The sequence below is a fragment of the Talpa occidentalis genome, unplaced genomic scaffold, assembly GCF_014898055.3.
Source record: "Talpa occidentalis isolate TD23 unplaced genomic scaffold, MPIMG_talOcc4v2.1 talOcc4.3, whole genome shotgun sequence".
Taxonomy (NCBI): domain Eukaryota; kingdom Metazoa; phylum Chordata; class Mammalia; order Eulipotyphla; family Talpidae; genus Talpa; species Talpa occidentalis.
Window position 1 is genome coordinate 143,530,489 of NW_023603184.1, and position 23,879 is coordinate 143,554,367.

Below are 23,879 nucleotides of genomic sequence, written 5' to 3' on the forward strand. Positions count from 1 at the left end.
ACCTGGCTTGAGGGCAGATCCTTTCCCAGTTCCAGGAATAAAAGGCATCAGAGGACACGGAAGCGGCCACAAGCTGTCAGGAGCACCGACGTGCAGTGGGGTGGCCCAGGCAGCCCTGGCAGCATATCCACCAGCTGGCGTGAGGCCGATGGCACAGCCTGGAGGCTGGGGGCATGATGGTTGAACTATTTTTCCCCAAATTTGCATGTTGAAGCCCGACCCTGGGGTACCCCAGAAAATGACTGTATTTCAAAATAGGGTCTTTAAAGAAGTGATTAAGTTAAATGAGGCCGTGAAGGAGGCCCTCGTCCAGCATGACAGGTGTCCTAGGAGAAGGGGAAACTCGGACACAGACAAACCCAGAGGAAAGACCTGTGGGGTCACAGCAAGAAGGCAGTCAGCCTCGGGCCCGCGAGCAGGGCCACAGGAGAAACCACCCTTGCAGCTCCCCAGACTTTGAGCCTCAGAACCGTGAGGAAGGAAGTGGTTTGAGTTCCCTGGGCTGGTATCTCTTGATGGCAGCCCTACAAATACACGAAGTGCCTAGGAGCCTCCCCTCTGGCTCTGACTGAGAGGAGTTTCTCTAGTCAGGGGGGTAAGGAGAGGTGGCCAAGGCAAATGCCAATTCATTCATGAAACAGTGACCAAAAGAAAATTCAAGATAACAACAAACCACTATCTGTGGTCACTGACTACTCACATACACATCACTCTGTAGCCCTGAAAACAAACCTAAGATGCTCCCGGGCTGCTTACCAACCTCTCTGAGAAAGGCTCTGCTCTCCCTCCTTCTTGAGCATGGCCACCTGGGCAGAGGGGTTCAGCTCTGTTCTCTTCATTTCCTGCCGGGCTGCCGCCTGGAGTCACAGCCGCAGGAGTTCTTCTCCTAGCTCTGGTGCACGGTTCTCAGTCCCCTCAGCCACCCTCATCCTGCCAAATGTGTGGCTCAGCCCCAAGGCCAGGGCTTGGTTAAGCCTGTCAAGGTCCCTGCTCCCTAACCAGCCTGAGAGGCTCAGAAACTCAGAGGGAATTCAAAGAGCAGGTGAGACCAAAGCATGGCCCAGCGTGTTGGCCTTCCTGCGGACTCTGTTGAAGGAAGATGGAACAGAGAGCAGGGGGAGAGCAAGAGGGGGGCCTTGCTGTGCCTCCTCAGGGCTCAACCATCCTACAGAAGGCCAAGGTGATGGGCCATGAGGAAGCTGGTAGTCGAGAGGCCAGGACAGGGTTGGAGGCTTAAAGAAGAGCTAGAAAGAGGGCTACAGGGTTGCGTCCACATCTAGACAGCCAGAGGGAGGCAGGAAGAGAGTCCCTAAGTGAGGTCAAAGGTCAGGCTGGCTAAAGGCTGTTACCATGGCAACACACAGCTGTTCTTAGCTTCCATGATGAAAGGCCAAAATTATATCCCCACCTGCCTACCCCCTTCCCTGCCCCCACTTAATCACTTTACTGCAGCATCAAATACTAGTTAGTACTTTATTAGGTTAGAAAAGGATCACAAATGCACCTACAGCTAAGTACACAACTGAAAGAGATTGCAAAAAAGAGGATCTTTATTAGAAAGATATTTACAATCAGTTTTCTTGTGATTAAGCTTACGCTCCTTACTGCCTGCATTCCAAATTGCAAACTTGCTTAAAAGGGGATGCATTCTGCTCTGAATTAGAACAAATAAACAGCAGACTCAGGCAAGTCAGTCTCCTGAGTGTGATCTAGGAGAGATTTGAGAACCTTCCTGTTTCAATACAATAGTCCTGGCACAGAGAATGTCAAAGTCAGCTTTCTGCTTTATTACTCAGCAAGTTATATTTATACAGATAAACCAATGATTGCATGATTTTTTGGCAAATATCACACTCTCTTTTATGGTTTACTTTGACCTTATATTATACAAGGACACTAAGCATTAATAAAATCAAACAGAAATGTTCCCCTTGTTAATAATTAAATTAGAAGATGCCATTTACCATTTCAAAACACACTTAAGACTTTTTAAAAATGGTACATTTATCAGAAATACTAAAATTGCAGAATTCCCAATGGCATCCTCTTTTGAAGAATTACATCTATTAAGGAAAATAAGGTAATGCACTTAAAAGATTAAAGCAGAAAGCTCCCAGTGACAGCTTACATTTGGCCCTGCTCTCCACTTTGCTTTCTTGAATCCGATCATCTGCCTTTGTTAAAAAGAACCACAAAATAACATCCATGTCTAAGCATCAGTGAGAAGATTTATCCATTCCTTGGGCAGAATCCACTCTCTGCCCATTGAGTTAGCATCTAGCAAACTGGCTGGCAGACTCAGAGGAAGACCTTCCAGGCAAGGTTTCTTGATTCTCAAATGCGGTGACCCCTAAAAGTCTCAGGGTCACCCCTCCACTCCCAGAGCGAGGCACCTGGTCTCAGGCAAATGGTCTCATCTCCAAGGCAAATACACATTTTTTAATCCCTGAATTTCATTTATTCCCACCAGATTGGTTGACAATTCTCTAATTCCTAGACTAACTTTCTTCTATTAGGAGAAGAGCAGAGCTTTCCAAAATTCCTAAATGCTTTTTTCTTTTTCTTGCACTCAGAGAAATAGGAAATTTCAAAGAAGGAGGCATGTTTGTGTGTTGGTTTTCTGTCTGTCTGTTTTGATCTCGATTTGGTTCATCAGTGTAACATTTTAGTACTTCTGTTAGACCAAGTTCTAATCTAAATACAGCTACTCAGAAAAACTTCCTCCTCGCACAACAGCTGCAAAGCAAGAACAGGTTTGTCAAAGTGCAGGATGTGGAGAGGATTCCTGCTCCCCCACCAACTCTGGGTCCAACTCCATCATGTTTCTCTCCTGCTAAGCACCCCCAGCCCCTCTTTTGTTTCCAGGGTGGATGCAGGCGAGTTAGGGCTGTTCCTGCAGATCCAGTCACCTGTCTAGAACCTCAAAAGCAAAACCATTTGTGATTTAAACATTTCTTCAGACAAGGCAGGGCTGCCCTTTGTTTTCTTAACTCAGAAGACACGTTAAGGCTTCTCTTGTCTTTGATGTTTTATAACATGTACAAACATAAAGAGCAAACACTTTTTTAAGTGGCCAATGAGATGCGGAGGAGACATGGTTTCTGAACAGGAGCCAGTTGCAGTTGAAATGTTCTTCCTTCTCTTTTCCATTACAACACAGCAAACGCCCAAGTGCAGACAACAGACAAAATACCTGCCCGTCTCCCTCGGGAAAGCTCAGAGGTGCCCCTTTTGTGCCCCTTTTTGAGCTCCTCATTTTTTGAATAATTCCACAGAGTAAAAACTCACAGAATTCTGTTTCCGACTACTTGTTAACAGATTACTAACACTGGTCAGAAACTAACTTCCTGGAACTGCCTGATATTTGATGATTCTAGGAAATATTTTTTGTTCTGATTTTTATCACTGTTCTTGGAAAGGGCACGGAGAAAACATCTTTGTGGAGTTCAAGATACACTTCTCTTGGTCTCTTAGCTATAGAATAAGTCTGCTGGAATCCAGCAGAAATCCACAGAACTTCATCATTTAGAGTCAATTCAGGGTGGAAGTTAAGAGAACGGGCTTTGGCAACAACAGGACCTAGAGCCTTGTTATTTCTTTACAACCTTGTGCAACTAACCACTCTAAACCATTGCTGTCTTATGTGAAAAAAGGTGAAGATAGTGCCTAGTTCTTATTGTTATTGGGAGGATTTGTTGCAACAATCCACATCAAGAAAGCACTTAGTTCAGTGCCTGCGACACAAGTCAGCTTTCTCAATAATCATAACTCATCATAATTGGAAACTAGAGTCCAGACAGTTATGAGGTGGTGGTGTTTTTATAATTATCCAACCTCTAGGAAGTACAAATAAAAAGAAAATTAATAAAACGAGGTTAAAATTGATGTAAACATGGGTGTTAATATCACCCACCCAAAAGTAAATATTTGTAATAAATGTAACAAAAATTAAAATGTTTAACATTTAATAAAAATTGGTGTAAAAATGATGTCATAGCATTGACACACCCCTCAGACACTCAGTGAAAATCCTTACGTAAGAAGTTTAAGGAAGGAACATAACCACAAAACACAAATTGAGAAAAATTTAAAATAGCTGGAGAGATGAAGCCCAATGTAACAGTGGGCTGATGGAGGCATGAAACAAAAAAATAATATTCAGAAGAAATGAGATAATGTACAAAAAGATATGGCAAAAACACATCTCAAAATACACTTTGGGAGATACTTAAAAACCATGGTTACATGCCTGGTTCTCCCAAAAGTTAAGTGTTCAATTACTGACATGGAACACGCGGTCTCTAGCTGGCCACAAAAACCACAGAGGTTTTGTTAGAATGAGCTGGGATAGGCTAGCACTGCACAGTTTGCTGAGAGCACACCACATTCTCTCGTGGAATGCAATACAAAGGAGCCAAAAGAAGGTTCAAGGGTAAAAAAGAAAAATTTAAAATCTAAAAACCAGCACAGTAACAGCCCCCCACCACGTCCAAACTCTCCCCCATGGATTAAATACCGAATCTGTGTAATCCTCCCACTACCGTAACACAGGAGCCGGCTGCCGGGCTCCATGGTCACGTCCAGTGTGAATGGAGAGGACCGTGGATAATTCAAAAGCATTAACTCCTTTACCATGGGAGGCAGGGACAGGTGGATGGAGGGCACAGGAATGGCAGAAATGGGACAGATCTGAGTAGTCATTTTGCCTCAGACCTCCATGCTGCTTTTCTCTTTCTACTCTTATAGAAAAAAATACTTTGTTATAAAAAGCAAAGCTGGGCCTCCCTGGTACAAGGGGTTAAGCACAGCACTATGAAGCAATCCTCAGCCTCTGCAGCCTGAGTTTGATCCCTGGCCAGGGAGCTACCCACGTGGCGCTACAGACCTCTCCTGTCTCCCCCACTGCTCCCCTCAGCAGCAGATTTCAGTCAGTCTGCCTGTTCTGTTCCCTACTCTGTCTCTGGTGAATCCTCTCTCTCTCTCTCTCTCTCTCTCTCTCTCTCTCTCTCTCTCTCTCTCTCTCACACACACACACACACACACACACACACACACACACACACACAGAGCCTCTGCCCTGCACCCTAGTTCTTGTATAAGAAAATAAATCTTAAAAAAAAAAAGTTAAGCCCTGGAATCACCAATGGAGTCAGGATGAGGGTCAAACAATGTCCACTTCCACAAGCCCCTACAGGGACTTGTGGCCACCTCCCTCCCGGAGATAAAGAAAAGTTCAAGACTAACTAACACAAAAATGGTGGGACTGGAGCAAATGCTTTCAGTTCTACAGTCCATCACCTGACAAGTGTGGAATGACAATAAGTGACTATCATTTATTTTTACATTTAAATGACTTCTTTAAAGCTTAGATCTTGTTAAACTAGTAATGCAAACTCATTCAGTAAAATCTCATAAAGTGGAGAAACACAAAAAGAAAGAAATCCCTACAATGCAAAGAAAACACTGGAATGTTTTTCCTGTTTCATACCAGGTACATATAACTTATTTTGCACATGACGTGTGTTCACATCTGTCCTTGTGAACAGCAGGCAGTGTGGTAGGCATCAGGGACCTTCTGTGTGTTGACTCGTTTGTCCTCACATCCCATGCAGGAAATCTACAACATCCCCATTTTACAGTTGAGAAAACTGAAGACCCTGGAGATTCAGCATCTTCCAAAGAAAATGTGGGGAGTAATTAATGGGGCAGGGAGTGAGATGCTGGTGGTGAACCCCAGACTCACATTCTGATGTGCACCTCCATGCTGATGTCTTAATAACAAATGAGTGATTTTTGAAGTCTTTGGCATTTATTATCTTAGTCTTTTCCATATAACAGGCCATAGCTTAAGCCCAAGAGAAGTTACATATCTTACTTGAAGTTGTCTCTCTAAATTGTTTGAATAGTGGAAAGAAACACATAATATAAAATGTACCACCTTAGCCCTTTGAAGCACACAGTTGAGTAGGGTTAAGGATGTTCATACTGTTGCGAAACAGATTGCCAGACCTTTTCATTTTGCAAAATAGAAGCTCTATACCCCTTTGCTTCCTCCCCTCTGCCCCGGGTAACCTGGTAACATTCTGTTTTCTGTTGTTATAAATTTTTTTAAGTGATATTGCATTATAACATTACATAAGTTTTAGGTGTGCGTCATTGAGAATCAACATGCGTATATACTCCATTCAATAAATGGAATGTTTAATAACTCTTATCATACGTCATGTAGATTTTTATCACCACTAATATGTATAGTTCTGAAATTAGTGATAAAGTTCATGTAAAATATAAAACTTTTTTTTTTCAGATGAACGTGTGGCTGGTTAAAAAAGTATTCTCTTGATAATGAGCAGTAATTTGTAATGAAAGAATTTCTTTTGGGTTCCACCCAGGTGACTCTGTGGAAAGAGGCAACAATTCCTTAAAATTCTTGTAGCTTTTAAACACATTTTCTGGAATGATATTTTGCCTCGGGACAGCCCATGTATGAGTGGCTAAGGTGGTGGTTATGTTGTACCTTGGTTAATTAGTCTTGAATTTGGTATATTAAAATATGTCTCTACCAGAAAAAAGTGCCAGTGAGGATGTGGAGAAAAGGGAACCCTCCTACATTGCTGGCGGGAATGCAGATTGGTCCAGCCTTTATGGAAAGCAGTATGGAGGTGTCTCAAAACATTAATCATGAATCAGTAATCCCGCTCCTGGGCATCTACCCAAAAGTTGCAAAAATACTAATTCAAAAGGACACTTGCACTACCATGTTTACTGCAGCACTATTTACTATAGCTAAATCATGGAAACAACTTAAGTGCCCAGAAGAGATGAGTGGATCAAGATGTGTGTGTGTGTGTGTGTGTGTGTGTACACAATGGAATACTACTCAGCAATCAAAAAAAGATAAACCCATGCCATTTGTGGAAATATGGTTGGATATGGTTGGAGCTATAAGGGATAATGCTAAATGAAATAAGTCAGAAGGAGAAAGACAAATACCAAGTGGTGTCACTAATATGTGGAATATAGAGAAACCAAACTAAGAGCCAAGTAGAGACAAGCTTAAAAACTAACCCTTGATAGCTAACTATAGAACAGAGGCATCTAGACAGGGAGGGGCTGAAGGAGAGATAAGAACCAAGAGAGAAAGAAGTACCAAGTTCTACATTAGTAGACCGTAGGTGATTCAGTGGTGGTGATGTTAATGGGGGGGAAGGGGTCCTAATGTTATCCCAATTAAAAAATATTATTAAAAATAGGGGCCTCCCTGGTGGCACAGAGGTTGAGCGCTGGGCTGAGAAGCTGCCCTCAGCCTCTGCAGTGCTGGTTCCATCCCCGGCCGCGGGGTGAGGGTCCCACATGGCATGCAGACCTCTCCTGCCTCACCCGCTGCTCCCCTCAGCAGTGTATTTCATCAGTCTGCCTGCTCTGTTCCCCGCTCTGGCTCTGGTGAATTCTCTCATCCTCCCACGCCTCTGACCTGTTCCCCAGTTCTTGTATAAATAAATAAATGAATGAATGAATGAATGAATGAATGAATAAAGAAATCTTTAAAAAATAATAATAATAAAGTATGTCTCTACAGGGCAAATTTTTTTCAGAAAAATTAGATGGTTGGTATATTTTTATTATATCTGTAAAAAATTGGCATAATTTTTAGTATATCTGTAGTATATCTGTGGTTCAGTATATCAGATATTAGTATATCTCTTAAAAAAAAAGTCTTCTGTCTATATTAACAGACATTTTTAAACTTGCCTAAATGTAAAATGGCCATTAACAATTTTTTCTTTCAAAATTCTGTAAACACGACTCTATTGCCTCCAAGGAAAAAGCCAGTCTAAGGACAGGTTAGCTTTGTTCTTTTGTTTTTCACCCATTTTTCTGCATGAATGCTTACAGCCTTTCTCTCCATTCCTCTGTTTTGAATGTTACTAAGTTCTCTTTTCATTTCATTGACTGTGAACATGGTGAGCCCTTTTGATCTGCTCGTTCATTCTTTTTCAACCTGAGAATCTTTTATTTAATTCTATCTTGGAATGATTGCATGTGTTCTACTGCGTCTCCCTGGGACACCTGTAATTCCCATGCTGCTCCCCCTTCCCTGCCTTCCACCTATCATGATCTCTCATTGTTTTCCAGCCTCATTTTTCCTTCTACGTCCTCCTAGAACTTCTCACATTTTTTTTTATTGTTTCTAACATCTATTTGATTCTGATCTTTGCTGTTTCAATGCTGGGTGTCTTTATTTTTCTGATCTGTTTCTAATTGATCCAACTAAAGCTTCATCTAATATGAATTCTGTTCCTATTTGATAACTGTCTTTCTTTTTAACTCATAGATGATGCTAGTTTCCTACATTTTTTTCTCATTCTTATAGTAAATCTTTTTCAGATATCTGCTCTTCTTTTGTGTCTTCCGAATGCTGTTCTAGTTCTCTTGTTTGGACATGTGTATATGTGTGTTTCTGTTTAAATAAGAAATCTGTCCAAACCCAGCATCCAGAAGACAGGATGTATGCATTAACTTTGGCTCTTTTTTTTGTGCAGTTGGGTCCTGGTCAAATTTCTTTTTCAGCTCACCATGTGGATGGCATAAGAATGTGCATGAAGTTCTAGGCTAATTGTCCCTCACTAATTCACGTAACTCTCTTGAATGCCATGGGGTCTTCTCAACTTATTGTTTAGCTCTCAGCCTTTAAACAAATGGATCATGTAAGAAAATACACTGCAATTCCTCCTATTTTCTACTTTCATTTCATTAACCATCATCATCTTCTTTCATGTCCCCCCTCCACTCACCCCCTCCCAACACACACAAACCTCCCTTTTCTCTTATGTCAAATAATTTCCTAGTTTTACTCTTGAAGCAGAAAGAAAGATAGAAGGATTAAGGCACGCTGTGAACACCTGGGCAACTGCTGAGTTTTCTGATGGATAAAGACTTCAGTTGTATGATGGTAACAGGGGTGGGAAGTGGTTACAGGGTTTGGCACCAGCTTCCAGGACACCAACAGTATTGTTTGGGCTCATTCTATCAGCCAGAAATTCTTAACTGTGATTGTTAGCTTCGGGTGATAGGTACACAGTTTGGTTTTAGGTTTAGATAAGAGGAGAATTTTGTCTATGGAAGTTTGTTTGGGGGACCACTAAGCTGATGCTCTTTTTAAACCTGAAGGACTGAAGTACAGACTGTGGAAGGAGTTCCTCATTACATTAGAACGGGTGACAAGGTGGACATCTCCGATGACAAGGTGGAGATAGCTCTGATTGGCCAAAGCCACGAAAAACCTCCATCCCTTTTCTGACAGTGTCATGGAAGATGAAAAACTCAAGCCCCGACCTTGCCCTGGCAGCACACGGAGCTGACAGTGAGGACGATGTGCTTTTTATGAGAGTCTGGAGCTGCTTTGTGGGCCTTGTTTGAAGTGTCAGGGGAGAGCCTGGGAACAGCTTTCAGAACTACCTAAGGAGATGCAACTCCTTTTCAGCAGAAAACTCAAAAGAAAAGCAGGACTTTTTTAAAATTGCCAAGATTTAAAATTAGGATAAAAAGTCTCAATGAATACAAAAATGTAAAATAAATAATGGATTTAGGAAGCAAGACCAAGTCCATAGAATTCTGATTAAATGGTAAGTATCAACTGATACCATGTTCAATTACATCACTGGAGATGAGTCTACAATTCCCTTCAGAAAAGAGCTGGATTCTGCAGTTGTGTATATTCATGAAAGTAAATCGTTCCCTTTAGGAAGAATGGTTGTTATCATTCATGGTTCATATTTTATACCACTTCTAGGTACTCATATATGTTTCTGGACATTTCAATAAGCTATTTTCAGCTAGGAAAAAACAAATGCCCTAGTTATTTCAGGTAGAAATTAATACATTTGGAGGGAGAGACTAATTTCTGCAGAAATTGAAATGGAGGTGACCACACGCGTCTCTGTATTCAAGTAACAATTTGGCCATATGACCTGCCACCTAAGCAGATTTAGTCTTGCTTTCCTTTTCTCATTTAATTTTGATTTCTAGTATCAGCAAGCTAAGCATAAGCTGTAATTAAGAGAATAATGCAGGAACCGAGGAGACAAAATAGAAATTGAAAATTAATTAAGATTAAGTGAAATTAGTTTCACTTAATAGACACACACTAGCCTAGCGACAGTAAGCTTATTAGTTGTATTGATGTGAACTCATAAGAGCTTAAAAGATCTATATTAAGATTCTCTCTTAAAAGTGTTTCTCATTATCAATCCAACAGCTTGATGGAACACCAGAGAAAGCCATGCTCTTATTGACTTACAACTCCCAGCACACCATGGCCATCTCCCAATGCACAAAACCGAGTGGACCCACCGTGAGGTGAACCACCACATGTACACAAAACACCACAATAAATATTGCATCATCTCCCATCCCCAAGGACATCCTGGGCCATGATGATTTCTGAGTGGTTGAAATGTAAGATCCTTGTGAAGTTTTTAAACTTGAATGACTCAGGTTTGAGATATGAGAGGAACAAGCTGTCCTCTTCCTCATAATGAACAATCACTTTTCTTATCAAGGCTGAAATAGATGCAGAATCTGTGGGACACTGGGGTACAATTTATATTCTCATCTAAAATTAAGCACAGGGCCTCCCCGGTGGCAAGGCGGTTGAGCGCTGGGTTGCGAAGCTGCCCGCAGCCTCTGCAGTGCCTGTTCGATCCCGGGCTGCTCCCCGGTCACCGGAGGAGGGTCCCGCATGGCGCGCAGACCTCTCCTGCCGCCCGCTGCTCCCCTCAGCAGTGTACTTCGTCCTTCTGCCTGTTCTGCTCTCTGGCTCTGGCTCTGGCTCTGGTGAATTCTCTCACCCTCCCACGCTTCACACTGTACCCAGTGCTTGTATAAATAAATAAAAATAATAAAAGCTTAAAAAAATAAATAAATAAAATAAAATAAAATTAAGCATATTTGATCTTCATAAGACCTGGGGTAAAACATCCACATGTTCATAGTAGTAATGTAGTCATCCTATAGTTCAAAAACAAATTAGTTTTCAAGTGTTTATTCAATATTCATGTCCTAAAATGTGTTAAAAAATCTATAGACTTCACATTCTTTGACATGCATGAAAGCAAAATTATTTTCTAGAAATAAAGAAACAATTTTATATCAAAGCAGCACACCCTTTCTTTACAAATCAGTTCCTTGAGAAAGAGAAGCAGGTTTGTCAGCTTATATTTTAACTGTAAAGTCATTTTTTACAGTGATTTGAGCTATAAATCACTTTTCTTTATGTCTAATCGGTAGCAGGTGTCTAAAAAGCAGCCTGATGAGAGATATTGTGTTCTGAGCACCCACCTGATTTTGAAATGTATTTGGAGCTAACATTACACAAGAGTTTCTCCACACCAGCATATCCACATTTTCAGCCAGACAATTCCTGCCTATGGGGAACTGTCCTTCGATTATAAGACGTTTAGCAGCATCCCGAGTCCCCACTCTCTATATGTCCCTCCACAGCTTCCCCAGCCCTCCCCACTGTGACCACAAAAAAATGTGGACATTGCCAGTATGGTGTCAGTTGTGATGAGGCAGAGAGGCGTGCAGAGATCACCCTGATTGATAACCATTATCCTCTGGGTCTAGCTAAAGTGCACTTGCTCTGGAAAGGAGCAGAGCTCTTTCTTCTTGGTTGGAGAAATCCAGATGCCTGAAGATGTGACTCTCCCTCTCACATATGTGTCATGGGAGCTCACAGCATTCTTGTATTTGCAATTTCTAATTATCAGCTTGTTCGTGGCTTTCTGTTGATGTTGGGGTAGAGGACACTCATTTTTTCTCAGCTGATGAGCTTTGTTCAACTACAGAAAAGTGTTCATCTGGCATATAAAATCTGTTGGACAGCAATAGAACCAAAAGCATACCTTCTGATTTGCTTTCTTCCCTCGGCTTCTCTTTACTTTCTTGCCCCATCCACAATCCTTGCTGGGAAGTGCATATTTTTTATATTGGAAGCTTCGGGTCTATTAGTCCTACCCTTTAGACTTGTCTCAATACTCTCCAGTTACTAAATGTCATCTATTCAGTTCATTGATTGTACCCCCTCTGACACTGCACACCCAGCCTTACTTCCAAAGATGAACACATCCATGCAGGTAGCACATTGCAAATTGCAAGGCCTGCCTTTCTACAATAGCTCTGTAATAGAAGGCAGAAAAGAAGCTAGTCATGGTAGAAGATCTGGGGTGACCAGAGAGTAAAAAAAATATTTGGTTATTATTCCTTGCAAAGAAGTGATCAGAGTTTCCATCCCTACAAGGAAATATTAGCAGACCTTCAGGGGCTCATCAAGCAAAAGGAGCTATTTGCAAAGCATGAGGTGGAGAGGATAGTTCTTATAAGAGGACACACAAAGAAGAGAAACAGATCATTCTCAAGTCATTAAGAATGTGGCCTGGGACAGAATTTGGCATGTGTCCTAGAACAGAACCGGGCATGAAATCATTAAGGTAAATGATATTTGTAGAGGCGCACTAAGAAGAATGCTTTCTGTGCTAATTGGAGGGGATCTTGTCATTGGAAGACCATTTTGGTTCTAATTGAAACTGAGAAGATGATCACATATTAGAGAAGGGCAGGCCCTAGGCTGTTCTGGTGCTGGTGTCCTCTGTCCTTGGCCTCCCTCCCTGACCCAATTGCTCCCCAGCTCAGAGTGTTCTAAGAAGGCCATCACAGTTCCAAGTGTGTAATTGCATTTACCCCAGTAGGTGGGAAGCACCTAGCTTGCCTTGGGTCACTTGGAACCATCCCCAAACCTTCAAGCCACACACGTCAGCAGGTTGAGATTAGGTTGGGAGTAGTTTCTTTAGGGGATTTGACACAAGGCCAAAAACCAAGGATTCAAAGCAAATGTTCCCCCACAAAGCCCTAACAAAGAAATATTCTTTAGAATAAAAGTTCGTGAGAGCAGAACATAATTGATTAAAGTGGACCAATTATGAAGATTTTTGAAGGCTAAAGTGAACAACCTACTGACCAGCCTCTTCCCTTCCTATGTCTGCCCCCCAAAGACAAAATGCTCCCACTCTCCCAGGGAAGAACTGGCTGCAGTGAGCACAGATGGGCACTTGTCTTAGCTGTTTTTGTTGAATACCCATACCTTCGCTTTTAAAGCTTAAAAAATAAGAGCTTCATTCTTTTGTTCAACTGTAACAATGTCTAAGAGGCACCCCTTGACATCTTTGGGTTAAGTCAAAATCAACCATCTTCCTACTGCATCATCAAATGGCTAGCGGGCCGTCCTTTAAGGATGGGTTAGCTACATGGAGTGGGGTGGTGAGCTACCCTAGTTTCACTTACAAGTTCACATTTTCCCACTTAGGGTTGATGAGTCTTCCTGAATAGCAGATGAATAAAATACAGAGTTCTTTTCAGTCTCTTTACAAGTCCTCACACCTGTTGCCTTGTATTCATAAATGCTCCTGAGAATTAGGTTGACTGTTTCCTTACCTCCTGGATCTTCCAGCAGTTGGGTTACCATACTTTCTGAAAAGGTTCTAGTCTTTGATCTCCTAAATCGCAGGCCAATAAAGTTATGAAGGCTTGGGATATATTATTGTCAGTAAATAAGAAGATGGTTTGCTAACATTACGCAACCATATGTACAAATGGTAGAAATAAACACAGTGAACTCATTTTTGAATATGCAATTTCTTTGGAATTACTAATCAATAGTGTAATTGTCTGCTAGGGCTTCCATAACACAATACCACAGACTAAGCAGCTTAAACAATAGACATTTCTTTCTCACAGTTCTAGAGGCTAAAAATCCAAAATCAACATGTCAACTGAGCTGGCTTCTCCTGAGGCCTCTGTCTTTGACTTGCAGGTGCCACCTTCTCAAGGTGACCTCACCTAGCCTATCTCTGTGTGCACAGATCCCTGGTGTCCCTTGCTCTTTGTATAGAGACATCAGGTCCATTAGAATAAGGCCATACCCTAAGACCTCACTTAACCTTAACTACCCCTTGAAATCTTAATTACCTTTGAAAGACCCTATTTCCAAATACAGTGACATTGAGGGTCAGGACTTCAATATATGAATGGGAAGGATGAGGCTGTGTACAACGGAATCCCTACCAAAGAGTATAAATCAATGACTCTACGTGAAAAGTGAAACCGAAAATCTAAATAATATAATGTTCCTTCTCTTACTACAAAACTCAAGATTAAAAGTATTTAATCTTGTTTTTCCAGTCAAATAGTAACCATTTGAGCATCAGCCCTTTACCAATGTAGAGACTGACTGCACCTGGCTGGGGCTGGGACGTCACTGATCTATAACACACCTTGGGAAAATGTGGGCCCAAGGAGTCGGCTGGGGAAGGAAGGGGTGATCTGAGGATGATACTCTCAAGGGGAGTGAGCCAATGTGGCCAGTCTCCACCCTGTCCCGCCTCCCACTCATCAATGAAGACTTTCCCTCTGACAGCAGCAGCCCCTGCCCCGTGCCCTGGACACACCGTGCTTGCACGTGGAGACTCTCATCTGTTCTCACACTCATTTGCTGTGACCACTTTCCTCAGCCATGTTTAGTGATCAGGAGAGCTCTCATTTTATTTAACCCATTATAAACAACAAAGGGCATAAACAATCAGGACAAGTAGAGGCAAAAAATGCCCTGAAAAAATTATCCTCTTGGAAAACAGCATTGTTGTATTCAAAACAAATTCCCTTATCTGGCAGAACTGAACAGAGTAGAGATAGAAAAAAAAAAATCACCAGCTCTGAAGAGAGCTAAATACATCTAACTGAAAAGTTATGTTATTTCTGTAACTCAGCTCTTCCCTTTTTTTCTGAAGGGTCCTGGTACCTGCCGACACAGAAAATTAGAGCAAAATAAAAGCCTCCCTGGAGCCACTAACTCCAGTTTTAATGTGAATGCAGCGACCTAAGAAGTAATATTTACCTAGTAAAGTCATTTAACACAACACCTGCCAGTCTCAAGTCTCTGCACACTTTCCTTTTACAAAACTTGCAAACTTCTGTCCTTTGTCATGGTTTCACTGGAGTCTGAACCCTCCCCGCAGTACCTGCCCCCCTACACACACACAAACAAGTTTGGAGAAGATACAGAGGGAAATGATGGCGTGAATCTGTCTTACTATAAAAAGCATGTTAATTTACAACTTAAGTACACAGTCAATAGCTTGGCTTTCTAGCAAATTTAATATCTACCATGAGTTTTAACCCTAAGGGTAGCCAATCTCACCTTTCAAAATTAGGTACTTGGAATATATTTCCTCTGTGGATAAAGAACAAAGGGAAAATGCAGTCACAGGGGTTTTTTGTAGTATTGTAGTTGGGTGTTTTTTTTAATGATAATCTATGGTAATTATAAATTTAGCCTCACAGTTTAATCGGTTGAAAGGAATTACTTCTTGGCTATAAAAGGTGATGAAATGCAGGGAAAAAATGTTCTGGGTTACAGAGAAAGAGAAATCCCAAGAGGTTCTTGGGGTGCATTCAGTTATCATTCTATGATACTGTTTTTAAATTATGGAGAGGAAAAGGATTGGGTCTTAGACATTGGTATAGAATTCTTTCATGTGCCCAGGAACAAGAAAAAATTCTCTTATGTCCAGAAAAAAATGGCAATTTGACCACTATAAATTCTACGTAGAAATTTAGTTGATATGTTTCAACTTACCATTTACATAAAGACAACTTACAAACCCCAACTAACAAATAGCATATTCTCATAAGTCAAGCCTGTTCTTAACCCATCTCATTAGTGCTCAGCCTGGGACATAAAGGGGCTATGGGATTGCTCCCATGAGGACAGCAATGGAAGGCATTTGGAGTTTTAAAGAATTATGAGGTTCACCTTGTGCACTGTTGATGGGAATGTAGACTGCTCCAGTATCTATGGAAAACAGCATGAAAGTTTCTCAAAATATTAAAAATAGGTCTGTTGATCCACTAGTCCTAGGTAGTTACCAGAATGCAGAGACATTCATCCAAAGGGATGCAAGAATTCCTTGCATCCTTGGTTCAGAACTTAAAGAGAGGAAAAACTGTGACATTCAGGAAGAGAAGGTCATGCATCTCCTCAACCACAGACTCCCAGGCGGGCCAGGCCCACTCCCCCCAGTCATTCCTGAGCATTAAAAAAAATATTGAAGAAGGATGTCAAAGTTCTACATTAGGTATTTAAAAAAAAAATCTCTCTCCTCCTGCTAATACACTTGAGGCCCTGCTGAAATTAAGAATATAGTTCATGTAAAGAAAAGTGTGTGATTTATTCTGAAAATTGTACCTTTGGGGAAATGCATTTTAAATTCAAAAGCCAAAATGCAAAGAGACTGTTCGGGAATGGATTGAGAGGTTACTACATCACAAGCACTTGTGACGCATTTCATACGCATTCCCTGTTTGTGGCTTCCAGAACACTGTTTGGGAGATGGGCTGTTGTTATTATTTCCATATTGCAGCTCGGACATGAGGTTGAGAGAGTCTGAGAGGCTGTGTGAGTGGGAAACCAGAGGGACATAATTGAACAGACCCCAGGGCCTGACTGCTGTCTGCTCTCGGGTATGGTCACCCCATCACTGCATCCATCACTAGCCCCAATGCCCCCACTCCATGACTAGTGATAATCGCTCTTTTCTTTCCAAAATAATCTTATTTTGCTCTCTCATTTTCTTGAGGTTTGCAAAAGCTAAAAGTCTTTCCTGTGAGGCTAGACTGTCAATTCCTTAAAGCTTAAACTGTGGTTTAAATTTCTCTGCATCCCAAACAACACCTATCTCAGGAACTTACAGCTGGTAGTGTTTATAGACAAAGGGGAGGGTCAGACAGGGGAGGGGTGGAAAGTGTAGGACCAATAGGTCCATAACAGGTGGAGAGAGGGAACATGAAGAATTTCTTTCAGAGAATGAACCGAGCAGGGAAATATCTCTGCTTTATCCAGGAACTTGATATATGAAGCCAGCTGGTTAGTCCTGACACATGGCCCAAATTAGGGTAACACCAATGAAAAGAGAGGCAGTGTAGGAGGGAGCTGGAACATGAGGGAGTGGGTTTCAAAAAACAGGTGTTGTACCATAAGAAAGGTGTAATCTGAAACTGGTCTCTGAACACGGAGGGCAAAGAGAGACTAACAGAAAGGCCAATGTCCCTCACTAGTGGTGGCAGTTTTAATAACCAAGGACCTTACCTACAAGATTTGTCTCGGGCAGCTGCATAACCAGTAGTTTTCCAAACTTGCTTCCCCAAAGTTCAAAGTTTATATAGAGACTTTAACTATGTTTTCTCACATGCACCATCCAGATGGCCTTAGCAACACAGTCTGTCTCAGGAATAGGAGTTTGGGCAGCCTCTAGGAGCAGGGAAGACAAGCATACCCCACATGGCTGGCAAGGGGGAAGGAGCCTCTCAGAGCCCAGGCCCAGCTCCCAGGGCATCAGGTGGCCCCATGCTATGATTGCCTTCCCAACAGTAGGTAGTATAGAGTGATCTTGCTGCTAAAACAAAAAATGTAGTCTAATCTTAGGCTCTCTTATAGAAGCTTGATATTGGGTCTGAAGAAAGGGAACCTCTATATGTGTGCCGTCCAGACCACACAAGGAATACTCAGTGTTTAATTCTGAAAGTCAGTTTTGAAGAAAGAGTTTACAGTCCTCCTGCGAGTTTGGCCAAGCTGATATGGAGTGTGACTTACTGCACTGAATCTTGACATTTTTGACTGCCCTTATCTGAGGAAAGAGCATTGACCTCAAGCTAGGCAGTATGTTTGTGCTTGGCTATGAGATGTGAGAAGGGAGCTGAACCAGCTCCAAGCAAAAGCTTGAACAACTGCCGCATGGTTCAACCACAAGACTTCCATATGGACCTCAAACCACGTATGTTCCAATAGGGACCAGCCTTCAGCTTGAGTCCCATGATGGTAAGAAATGAATCTGCATGATTTCAAGTCACTAAGATGAGGGATTGTCTGCTGTGCAGCTATGAAAGCTGCCTGGCGACAGGACCATGGAAATAGGATGAAAGGAGAGAAGGTCAAGGCTATTGACCCCTCACCTACATCCTGACACTTCACAGGTGTTCAATAAATAGCTACCAAGTTAAATTTAAGTGGCACTAGCCCCTCTGTGTTGAGGTCCTTCACCACATACAGACTCTATTACCCTGGTTGTCACATAGTCAAGGTCCAGATATTTCAAAGAAACCCACTGTAAACTCAAGAGGTGTAACTCCTACTGTAACTCTTCACTGTAAACTCAAGAGGTGAATTAATTAAATTCTCTAACATCAAAAAAAAAATTTTAAATGTTTAATATTAACTAAAACCCTCCTTCTCCCAAAATCTATTAGTGGACATTCATTACCTTAACAAGTGTCAGACACCTCCAGTCTATCTTCTCCCACACGGGGAACATTCAGATGACTCATCCAGCAAATTTGTAATCACAAATTCCTTTATGAATGGGAGCCTAGTTTCTTCCTTGTGACTTAGAATCTCTAAATGAAGGGCGCCTATGTGACATGGGATTCGGAAGTGAGCAACCTGGGGTAGGGGTGCAGGGTGGATCTCTGGCAGAAGCATATGGATCTCAGAAGGCAACAGCAGTGTAGGGAATCCAATCCCAAGGTTTATGGCCCCAGTGTTGGGGCTAAAGACATCTTCAAGTGGACTACACATGACTATAGTCCTTGGATAGAATCCCTCATATTATGGTTTTTCCAACTGCAGAGAAAACCAAGTGTACATAACAATGTCCATCAATGCCATCTCTTAGCTTCCACATGCCCATTTAAATATCTAATAATATTTGAGCCGATTTCCCTTCCAGGCAATAGAGTGGCCATAGTCAAGTCTAATATATAATCAATGCTTTCCAGTGTAATGAGCCCAAAGCTTGTCTGCAACACACACACACACACACACACACACACACACACACTCATTTGGGCCCCGTTCTTTTTTTCTCTTATTATCTTCATCCTCTACCACCCTTATCCACAGCCAAGAAGCTCCCCTTCTCCTCCCAAGGAATCTTAATTCTCCCAATCTTTTTTAAAGATCAGCTTAATCCTTTATCTGCAGAATTTCTAATAGCTCCAGCTGTTAATATTCTAACTTCCAACTCATCTGTAGTGCTGTTTTCTATTCAGAGATTAACAAAAACTTTCCTTAGATAATGGAATGATGGTCATTCTTTATTTTTCAAGTATTTGATAACATGTGTAAATAGAGTGATTTTTTAAAAGTCAAAAAATGGGAGTTTCAGCATTGTTCATTATGGAAATTAATGGCAAGATTGTTGTTCAACTCTTGATGGAAGCTAAGGTATGACCTGAATCCCACACATTCACGCATGAAGAACATCTATCCCAGGAAGACAGGAAATAAAATGCAAAGGCATCCAATTGCTTCCTTCCTCAGCCCCCCACCCCCACCCCAGAATCCCACACTCTGCCTTCACCTCTCTTCTCATTCTTTTTAAATTTCTTTCCTGAGAAACCCACCAAAATGGAAAGGGACACACCACATTCTACTTATAGTTCTTCTCTCCATGAATCCACATAGATAGCCCAATAAATGGTGGCCTTTCAATGATCTTTTTTGCCAACATTTTATTTTTCACCTTCCATGTAGAGAATTCCATGACACAATGTGTTTCTACTCATTAGTAAATAATGGGAAATTAACAGTTCCTGCAGTGTGTTCCCAGCTGCATCTGTGCAGAGGTAGCCAAGAAGGAACTCCCAGGAAGGTGGTTGAGAATCTTGGTTCTTAAAAAGCTAAAAACGAGGGCCTCCCTGGTGGCGCAGGGGTTAAAAACAGTGCTATCAAGCTATAGCAGCCATTGCAGCCCAAGTTCGATCCTTGGTGAGCCAGACAGCTTACCCACATGACACAGCAGACCTCTCCTGTTTCCCGCTGCTCTCCTCAGCAGTGTATTTCAGTGGATCCACCTGTTCTGCTCCCCACTCTGTCTGTGGTGAATCCTCTCACCCCCTGTACCTCTGCTTGCACCCCAGTTCTTGTATGCATAAGTAAATAAATCTTTAAAAAAAAAATCTAAAAACAAAGTCGGAGAAGAAACCCAGCTCCAACCAAACACCCTGACGGACACATGTGGCTGCCTCTGCTGGATCAAGTTTCCAAGGAGCCTATACTCTCACCAAGGAGAGCTGCCTGGGCTCCTGGGACACACACAGCTTGCTCAGGTGTGACCTGCCTCCATGACCGTTGCTTCTTGAACAAACCACTAACTTAATGAGTCATCAGAATGTCCTCAATACTACAGCAAAATTTGGACACATCACAATGATCTACTGAAAAAATATTTCCTCAAAAATATGTGCCCACCTTTCTGTGGTTTTGGTCATATTCCTTCTATATTTCCTATAATCAGGAGTTCCATCGATTGATTTCCCTGTATTTTCACATCGTTCTGCTAGTCTATCATGCATAATATTTTGGAGAAGGGTGGGTTATTGATTGGACCCATCGCCTCTAATTCCTATCATTCTATGAACTATGGTCTGATAAGGTTATACATAAAAGCTGGACAGACTGTACACTCTAGCCAGATTCCCAAGTAAGCTCACTGTAGCATTCCTCGAAAGAACCCAAACCATCAATGGAAGGTTACGGGGAAAAGAAGCGAAGGGGCAACAATGAACTTAGGACCACGAGGCCCTTGATGGCAGACAAGCAAACATTTGAGCATTTCAAACATTTTTCACAAAATAGCATCTAATTCCGGCAGCTGAGCAGCCTGTACCCCCTTGGTAATCTTTGAAAATCAGAGATATCTATTCTCACACCTGTCTGTTATGAAGGAAATAGCTATGAATAGATTGAAAGTGTATCAGTTGTGCTAAGTGAAGTGCTTCCAAAAAAATATTTTCCTGTGAACAGCAATAACAAAATGTTGACATGATTTACAAACTCAGGTCAAAGGCCAGTCCACCCACTCACCTGATGAGCTGTCATCCTAGACACAGGGCCATGGGTGAAGCTGCAAGTCCCACTACACAGGGCTTCTAGAAGTTCAGAGTTTATCTTGTGGCCACTGGTTGGTCACATTTGAGCATGAGAGGATGGTTTCAGTGGAAAATTTCAGTCAAAGCAACAGGGAATCCAGGACTTCTGTTTAGATGTGGGTGTAGAACTTTGGCAGAAATGCAAGCACCGTTTACCCTCTGAAATGCAAAGAAGAAAGGAGCCTGTAAATAACAGAGCTGTCTCAACAGGAGAATAATTAATAAATGATGGTATCACTCTCTGGTGGAGTGACATGTTAGTTCAAAAGCATGCCTTTTAACTCCTGGTGACACTGTAAAATTATGGCATAATATGTGCAATAATAGGATTCAAAACCCTATGTACATATCAAATTTTCAGAAAGAAGGAGGATAAAACTAAAATGAGAGATAGCAAAATATTCGAAGATATGCTTCCAGGAGTACAGGAATTTTTTTTCTTCTTTATGTCTTTTCCAAATTTTCTACAATGGGTGTGTTAAAAAAAAAAAAATCCTAAATATCATTAGGAAAAAATAAGCATGGAATAGATCTTCCTTCTCTCCTGGCCTCTCCCTCTGCAAGCCTCTTTCTTGGAGATTTCTCAGGCAATCGCTGGCCCACCTTAGCCTTTATGGTGCCAGCAGATTTTTTTTCCCAAAATACTGATCCAATTTTATCATTGTCTTCTTTAAATCTTCCAGCGGTATCCTGTTTCCTAAAGCAGAGTCCCTTTCCTGGTTTACAGAACATTCCCAACCCCCAGTCAGTGGATTTTGACACCCGTTCCTCCACGCCTGAACCCCTCCCATCACTGGTCCCCAAAAGACACACATCAGCCACCATGCACACTTCATCCGGGGTCCATCCTCTCTGGACTTCCTCTGCCTGATTAACTGCCTGTCAAACTCCAACTCGTGTTCAGTAATTGCATCATCTAGCCACCCCTCTCCTCAGGAGGTAGAATATGCGTAACACCACCACAGACAATGAGGGCACTGAACGTGTCCATCGACATTTGAAACACATCACAATTGCTTCTCGACCTTAGACTTACTGGACCAGGACATGCCCGCCATCACCCCACTGCTTCCCAAGCCCCTTCCCTGTGTCCCTGCTGCACATGATACACAACTCGGTTTGAGTCTTCCCTGAGCTGGACAGACTCAGGTGGTTTAATTCTGTGTCTGTCTTTTCTGCAGGACTGTGATCGCCTCCAGGTCAGGGACGAAATCACAATGGTTTCCATTGCTGCAGCTCATGGCCCATCACTGGCATTCAGTAATGCTTATCAGATTGATGGGATTAACATCAAACAGCAACAAATATGGGATCCTGATGGAAGAAACCGAATAAAATTAGACATTTTTAAGTCATGGATTGGGACCAGGTGGCATGAAATCGTTATGTTAATTATATCAGGTGAGATAATGGTGTGATGATTCTGTTGTTTTCTTAAGTGCTTGTCTGCTCTGAGGCATTTATGGGTGAAAAGTCTGTGGTATCGAGGATTTCCTTTACAATATGTCAGCAAACAAAAATCTAGTAAAACAAGAAGTGGGAGGGAGGTGAGAGGAAATGGGTGAAATGTTGATCAAGTAGACAGTGGATTGGGGAGCAGAGTTCATCTTATCACTCTCACTGCTTTGGTGAATGCTTGAAAATGTTTGTGGCAGAAGTTCACTCAGAATGCTAGCAACAAATGAACCAAGGGGTTTCCATAACAACGCTAAATGAATCTCCAAATGTTAGTATTTTCACAAAAGAAGGTCCATGTAGAAATTCATTCAGTAAGGACCCAAGCACCTGGCCCACTTAAGGGCCTGTTTCCATCTTAGCTGAGTCACAAAAGTCCACCTGACTTGGAACTGGCAACCCAAGGGCTTTAGAAGCTTGCTCCAGCTGTGAGATGGAGACCAGAAAACCCAAGTTTCAGGATAGCTAAAAACAATAAATAATTAATGACAATGAGCACCCTGCTAATATAAATGCAAATGGCCTGCATGTCTGCTTGATTTACATACAAATGGTCTTTTTGAAAAAAAATCTATCAATAGTGTAAAATCAATAGTGGTGGGGAAGGGAAAGAATTTCCAAATGTTTGTTTTTAAAAAAATAGAAAAGCAAGTGTTTTTGCGTATCCATCCCATCCAGGCTGGAGCCCCAGACTTTGAAACCAGAATCTCCATGTAGTTGCTGACTCAGCCTTAGGCAGGCTCAGGTGTCCTGTTTCCCTAGAAAAAGAATGAAGAACATGGAGGAGCAGGACTCTCCAAAGGTCACGTAGACCTGAGTAGATGGACCCACTAGGTGCCCCGGAGCCCCAGGAAAGGATCCAGAGTCTCCGTTGAGGGCCTCAGTTCTCCCTCAATTCTCTCTGCCTGTGTTCTTTGTCCCAAGGCCATGGACAAGAGGCAGAGCCATCCACCACGGGCCCCTCTGTGGAGAGTCCTCAGTTTATCTCCTTATATAAACAAAAAGGGTTAGGTGAGGATACATTCTGGTCGGTGGCCACTAGATGCTGAAACTGAGGTTCTTAAGCACTAACTGCGTGCTGTGTTCCACGCTGAGCGATTCCTTTATGCCATTCTTACAAAGCAGCTGTTATAGTCTGGTTGGTGGTAAGTGCCACAAAGTGCCAGGCACCCGGTGCCACCAGCCAAAGCAGATTCCTTTCACTTGAAATGTTACAGGGCAGGGAGAGGGGCAGCCCAAACCCTGCAAACCTGCCTATTCTAAATGGGTTCTGCCATCCGCCGCATCAACACAAAAACATAGGAGACTTTAATGGGAAGGAACTTTAATAAAACTAGGAAACAATCCAGGAAAGGCAAAGAATCTAGTTTCTAAATGAAGCACCC

General features: G+C 42.1%; 2 long non-coding RNA genes across 4 annotated transcripts in view; one reads left to right on the forward strand and one right to left on the reverse strand.

The window, feature by feature from the left end:
* Positions 1 to 23,879, reverse strand: part of LOC119254867 (uncharacterized) — a 324,898-nt gene that overhangs the window by 292,477 nt on the left and 8,542 nt on the right. For both annotated transcript variants that reach the window (XR_005127396.2, XR_008553669.1), the window contains exon 2: positions 20,975 to 21,198. This is a non-coding gene — a long non-coding RNA (uncharacterized LOC119254867). The remainder of the gene's footprint in view (positions 1 to 20,974; positions 21,199 to 23,879) is intronic.
* On the forward strand, positions 8,076 to 10,276 carry LOC119256265 (uncharacterized). 2 transcript variants are annotated; one of them, XR_008553670.1, is made up of 3 exons: positions 8,076 to 8,953; positions 9,172 to 9,626; positions 10,259 to 10,276. It is a non-coding gene; the product is annotated as an uncharacterized LOC119256265 (long non-coding RNA). The 2 variants fall into 2 exon arrangements; XR_005127676.2 differs by having other exon boundaries at positions 8,076 to 8,945.